The following is a 5,925-nucleotide window of genomic DNA, read 5'->3' as shown; positions in this document are numbered from 1 at the left end:
GGGGGGGGGGGGGAAGCCCCAATGCTGATATAACATTAAGGTGTCAGGTTTGAATACAGAGTTTGGAAATGAAAATTAAAGGTACAGTTGACAATTCCCGCAGTTGACAACATCGTCTGTTCAGTAATGCATGTGTTTGGTGTTGCGAATGACTGACCTAGTCAATGTGTTCTAGATACAGTTATCAAATGTCCTTAAGCTTATTAGACTCTTACGTTTCAGACTTGCTGTTTTGGCTACTGTAGAGCACCAGGTACATGGTAACAGAAATATATTCAAACATCTTCCCTCCCCCCCCCCGCACCTCTTTTGTTTAAAAGAAAACAAAAACCAAACAAGCCAACCACCAAACAGCAGAAGTGTGGCACTGTGGGCAAAGTAAATTGCATGAGACTGTCTCCAGTTTTGTAACGACTACCACTTTCCTCCTGAAAATCTGTCTCCTTGGCAAATCTGCTGCCCAAAAAACCCCCTCTACAAGTATTTGTGCAAATGGAAATAGATTACAAGAAGGTGGCAGTGTGATTTCTAAGTATGAATGAAGCTGCTGATGTATTTTTATAACAGCAGATGTTTGTGTTTTAAATCTCTTCCTTTGGCATCACTTTTTTGTTTAGGTGAATCTAGGACAAAGAGACTGACCAAATCCAGAAAATGAGTATTTAAAATAAAGTCACTTGGGAATATGCTTCTACTACAGTATATAGGATACATCTCTAGATCGACCATCCTCCCTCTTGGATTTTGTTGATGCATTGGTAAGGAAAGTCCTGAATACATTATTGCTTTATGAAGAATATTTAAGCAAACACTGTCTCTGCTCTGCAACTGTTATAGGCACAGAATTAAAAACTGGGCCCTTTGTCAGGGCTTTTTTTTAGATCTCATAGCCTAAGGGGTAAAACCCAATTCACATTAGAGTTACTGTACACTGTACTGTGAGATTGATATTCTGATGTTTTACATAACAGTTTGAAGCTTCTACCTAAATTTTGGTTTTCTATTTCAGGTCAAACAAATCACAGTAAAAGATTATACAATTCCCACAGATGCCTTTCCAAGAAGTTCCTTTATGCAGAGCTGGAAGGGAGGCAAGATGTTGGCATAGCTGTTGACCTAAAAACCTGCTATGCCAACATATTGTCATCTTTCCTGTCTGTTTGCGGCAGAGGGAAATTCTACATTGTAATGGGCATTTGGAACAGCTTTAGTCATTATAAATAACTTGAAATGCCATTTCTCTGGCCCTGATTTTGAGTCAATGTGGCAAGTGTTTATTAGTTGTATAACTACTGAAGGAGGCACAGAATTTGAAAGATTTTTTTGTTATTCAAATGACAAACAGCTTAACCTGCTCTGAAAAAGTTAGTGTAGAGATACAGTAAGAAAGGGGCTGGGGAGGCTTGGGGAGGCCATCAGGGGACAGGACAAGGATTGAATGTTTCACTGCCTGACCCGTACGTGTTTGCAGAGACATTATGAGTTGTCAGTTAGCAGCCTGCATAGCAGTAATTCCGTTTACATATTTTTTCCCTAATTCTGATTATATACTCCTTCCCTATGTATTTTTAATGTTTGTACTTTCTGTTAAGAGCCACCTAGTAAAGCATTTAGAGCAATGAGAATACAGTGGTAGTCAAAAAATGAATGAGCACCTACTAAAGAAATGTTGTAGCTGCATTTCACTGATCTGTTTCCAATACTTAAATAAGAATAAAAAAAACAGTAAAACTTGGTCCTTATGGTTGCTGTACAGGGAGCCTCAAGAAAAATGTAAATTACATGAATGATGAAATTGCTACATGTACTTATTCTACATAAGATGTTACTTCACAAAATTAGAGTTTTGCTTAGAGAATCTAAAATTAGAGTTGTGATTGGGAGTAGTAGTGCTACTTAAAAAAAACCGTAATGAAGCAGAACTTGATTCCAGATTGTGTGCATTTGCAGTAGTCCTTTTACATTCACAACTCTTCCTGTCACTTAAGTATTGTGTTTGTCCTGTATATGAAAAAAAAAAAGATAGATCTCTTATGACTAGGTTGTGTCATTGCCAAACCTAACTTTGGGTTAGTATCTGCACCCACCATAACAAAAGGATCACAAGTTAAATGTTTCTATCACTTTCAGCTATCTAGTATTAAATTTTATTTAATCTCTACACTTAAGCCAAGTATCTGCAGTGGGAGGTCACACAGGTAATCTATGAACTTCTTATTTTAGTATTCTAATGCACTCATGATCACAAACGTAGAACAGTGCACTAAATACAGTTTTAGAAAATTCCATCATTCTTGCAAACATACAGAATTCTCCTCTCCTGATCCACGCTGAAATTAATCTGGTATATAAATAACAAGGTCTGAAGGCCAAAACACATTACATTACTTTTGTTCTTAAAGCAGGATGCAGACACAACTAAAAATTCAGCTCCCCTCCTGCCCCAAGCCTACCATGGGTCCACAGAGCAGCTGTCATCTTTCTTGCGGCAAGATGACTTCTTGCTCTCTAACAAGAAGTAGCATCCCATTATTTCAGTGCCTAGCCTGTTGTTACTGGACCTTTTGTCAGTGCTACTGTTCTAATAATAAAATAAATCCTACTTGGTTTTCTGAAAGGAAAAAATGGTGGGAGGCTATCCTGTTAGAATGAATTAAAGAGAAATGGAGAAAGGTGGTTGATATAGGAAAGCAACGATAATGATCTGGTCTTCATTTTGGTGGCAATCAAGTCTTCAAGTAACTGCTGTAGAATCAGTGTTCTCTCCAGCACCTCACAAGCAGAGATGACAAAATGCTTGTTTCTGCAATGTAACAAGTCTTCCTTCTCAAACCTTAAAAGAGAACTCGGGCCTCTGTATTACTGACTTTTTAATACTATGTTTTGTCTGGAGCTTAGTGAAATCTGCTAGACTACCATTGTTCATTACTTTCAAGGGAAGAAGTTTAAAGCATGTGTACACAATATTCCAGTCCTAAGCAAATTATACCACTGGTGTGATACCTGAATGCTAGCAACGGAAGTGGTTCTGCATTTCTCTTTCATTGCCTCAGGATCATCTTAACTCTGAAAATAACAGAATGGACCATACTTTGTACTTACCTATCCAAGTTTTGCTTGCTTATCCAATACCACAGACCTGCTGTCTGCATGTTGTCTTACTTTTTACAGAAATTCTTTCAAGTTCAGGTAAAATATACCCATTTGAGGATTGCATTATCCTAAATGTAAAAGAGGTTATTAAACAGACAGTGTACTCTTAAAACTTAATAAAATTGCACTCCTGCTGTCTTCAATAGATTCAATAGAATTTAGGCTTGGTATTTTATCATCAAAACCAAAAATTCTGATTTTTTTGGTAGTTTTGCTAATGTTTAAAAGCTTAAGCTTTTTAAATTTAAAACATAAATTCATTTTTCCAGCATTCATCAAAAACAAATGCTTCTCTGTTTAGAAAACACTTTCTCTGTGCTTTCCACAACAGCTACGGCTTAGAAGAGCAGCATAGTAACTCAGCACAGTGCCATTGACTCCTGTCTTAAGCCAGGGTATAACTATCTGTATGTCTGGCAATTGCAGATTTGCAGGGAATGTACTTCCTTGCCAGTGAGTTTCTAGGCAGTACCTTTTAGTTTTTGTTCCTAATAAGCAGTGGATATAGAATGCAATACAAGTACCAGAAAAGCCCAGTTTTGGAGTAGCCATCTAAATAACAGGCCCTGGGTCTTGCAAGATAAAAGTTTGTGTCTAAAGGATAGTTTGCAAGTTTTTATCACAATTCTTAAGTGTGACATATACTCACAATATTTTTCCTTTCCCTCCTCTCCTCTAAACTCACAAGATTTTCAATAGCTATTTGTATTTTTTCAACTTATGTTCACTAAACATGTGACACTAGAATGGTTTCTGTATTTTTTGTCTCAATTTAGGCGCAGATAAAAGTTGTTAAAACTCATACCACCATTTAAGAAAGTAGTTGCTTTTTTTCCCTTTGTATTTATTAAGAAGTTATTTTACATTTGCATACTAATATTTCATAGATGTTTCATGGCAGCTCTTTCATTTTGAGCTCTGTTTATGATTATGTTGCTGAATTGTATCGTCTGTATTATGATAGAGCGGTGAATAGTCTTGCAGTTGTGGGCAGGCAGCCTTCTTTCTTCCCAAAACTGCCACAGAGCCTTAAGTCTGTTGCGTGTCACCTCATGAACCAACTAAATTAGAACAGGTCTCAAAAATCCCAACCAAACCCAAAACCCCAGAAAATTGCAACTCCAAATTTAAAAGGAAAAAATTAATGTAATTCCACTTGAGACTCCTCAAGTGTTTAGTAACAGGCCAAAGACAGGTGAGCTTTTTCTTTTCAAATTTGGAGTCGCATTTTTAAAAAAAAAAACCCACTCCATGAATCAAATACTCTTTGTCCGACCTTTCTCCCAAATAAATGTCACTGTCATAATGCAAACATGTTACTCCTACCTTGTAACTTCAAGATGTTAAAAAAGATGGTTCCAGGTAAAACAACCCAGGCAAGACATACTTGGATCTGTACTGACATGCAGACTATAGTTTTCTTATGCCTTTCACTCTGAAAAATAAGGCATTTCAACAGCAGTTCATGAAGAAGTTTTGCTGTGGGTATTGACTGAACTGACTAAAGCCTTAACCAGTTAACTAGATGGAATGTAGCAGCATTTGTTACAAAAGACAGCATGTTATAGGATGCTTTTGATGATAATCTGACATTATATAATATTACAAATTCCCAGAGTTTATCAGAAGATGCAACTGTTTAGATATTTATTTTAGTGTGTTAGGCATTTCCTTTTGTCTGCTGCTTTAAACTGGATTTCATTCAGGTAAGAATGGATTGGAAACCAAAAGTCGCATCTTGTGAAGCATTCAGAACTTTTTGAGGTTTGGAGGACTGGGTGAAAAACTTAAAATTTTTTAAACATTCTGAAAAGTTTTGTCTTGGCATTTCTGAAAAATTGCGTTTCAGCTGCACTGAAACTTTTTGTTTCAGCTCCAACTTTACACAATGCAATGTTTTAGTAATACACCTGTAGAAACTAAACAATACTGGGCCTTATCCTCAACAAACTACATAGAAATCAGCATATTCTGTGAAGAGAGATGAATTACGGCAAAATCTTATTATTTCTGTAGGAAACAACTGCGCTGTAGAAACAGCATGTCTATTATACTATAGATACTGTAAATCATACCTACTATATCATAAGAAACATTCTCAATAAGTACACTTCAAGTAAAGGATAACTGGTTTACGTGTTTTGTGTGTGTATAGATTTAAAATTTATGTTAGAGGTGGTCTGGTGTGTTCAAAAGAATGATAAATGGTGCAGAAAAGAGCTGAGCAAGAACAAAGAAAATGATCTGTATCTTTCTTGCCAAAATACAAGACTGGGCAGAATTATAAGGAAGGGGAAGGCAAGGGCCTGGGGTGAGATTCTGACCTTGCTGGTGTCAGCATAACTACCGTTCCATCCTTGTTTAGGATGAAGATACAGCTGTGGAATTAAGTTCGCTGTTAACGAGGTCTGTTTTATAACTTTTCTTTTATGAACTACAATCCTTAAAATCCATTAAAAACTGTGTTTCACTTATCATCCTTACAGATATTCCTTGTTACTAGTGCTTATATACTCTTCTCCCCCTTGCACACAGCAGTAGAGAGGACTCAGTAGAGCTGAGAAGGAGGGAGCTGGGGAATGCAACACATAAGCACTCCACCAGGCAGACCAGTGGGCGACCTTCATTAGTCAGCAAGATTCAACAGCAGTTGTCAAGCTTGGCTCCTGTGATCATGGAAATACACTCCAAATATAGCACAAAGGTTGTCCAAAATAGGAAAATAGCACGGGGGGGGGGGGGGGGGGGGGGAAAAAGGAAATTTAAAAAAAA

At 37.1% G+C, this 5,925-nt stretch overlaps 1 protein-coding gene across 1 annotated transcript in view; it reads right to left on the bottom strand.

Annotated features, from left to right (window-relative positions):
• Positions 1–5,925, bottom strand: part of MTAP (methylthioadenosine phosphorylase) — a 154,268-nt gene that overhangs the window by 139,550 nt on the left and 8,793 nt on the right. The gene's annotated exons all lie outside the window — the stretch shown is intronic.

The sequence above is a fragment of the Aptenodytes forsteri genome, unplaced genomic scaffold (assembly GCF_000699145.1).
Source record: "Aptenodytes forsteri isolate BGI_AS27 unplaced genomic scaffold, ASM69914v1 Scaffold167, whole genome shotgun sequence".
Classification (NCBI taxonomy): Eukaryota; Metazoa; Chordata; class Aves; order Sphenisciformes; family Spheniscidae; genus Aptenodytes; species Aptenodytes forsteri.
This window is presented reverse-complemented; position numbering and strand designations above follow the sequence as displayed.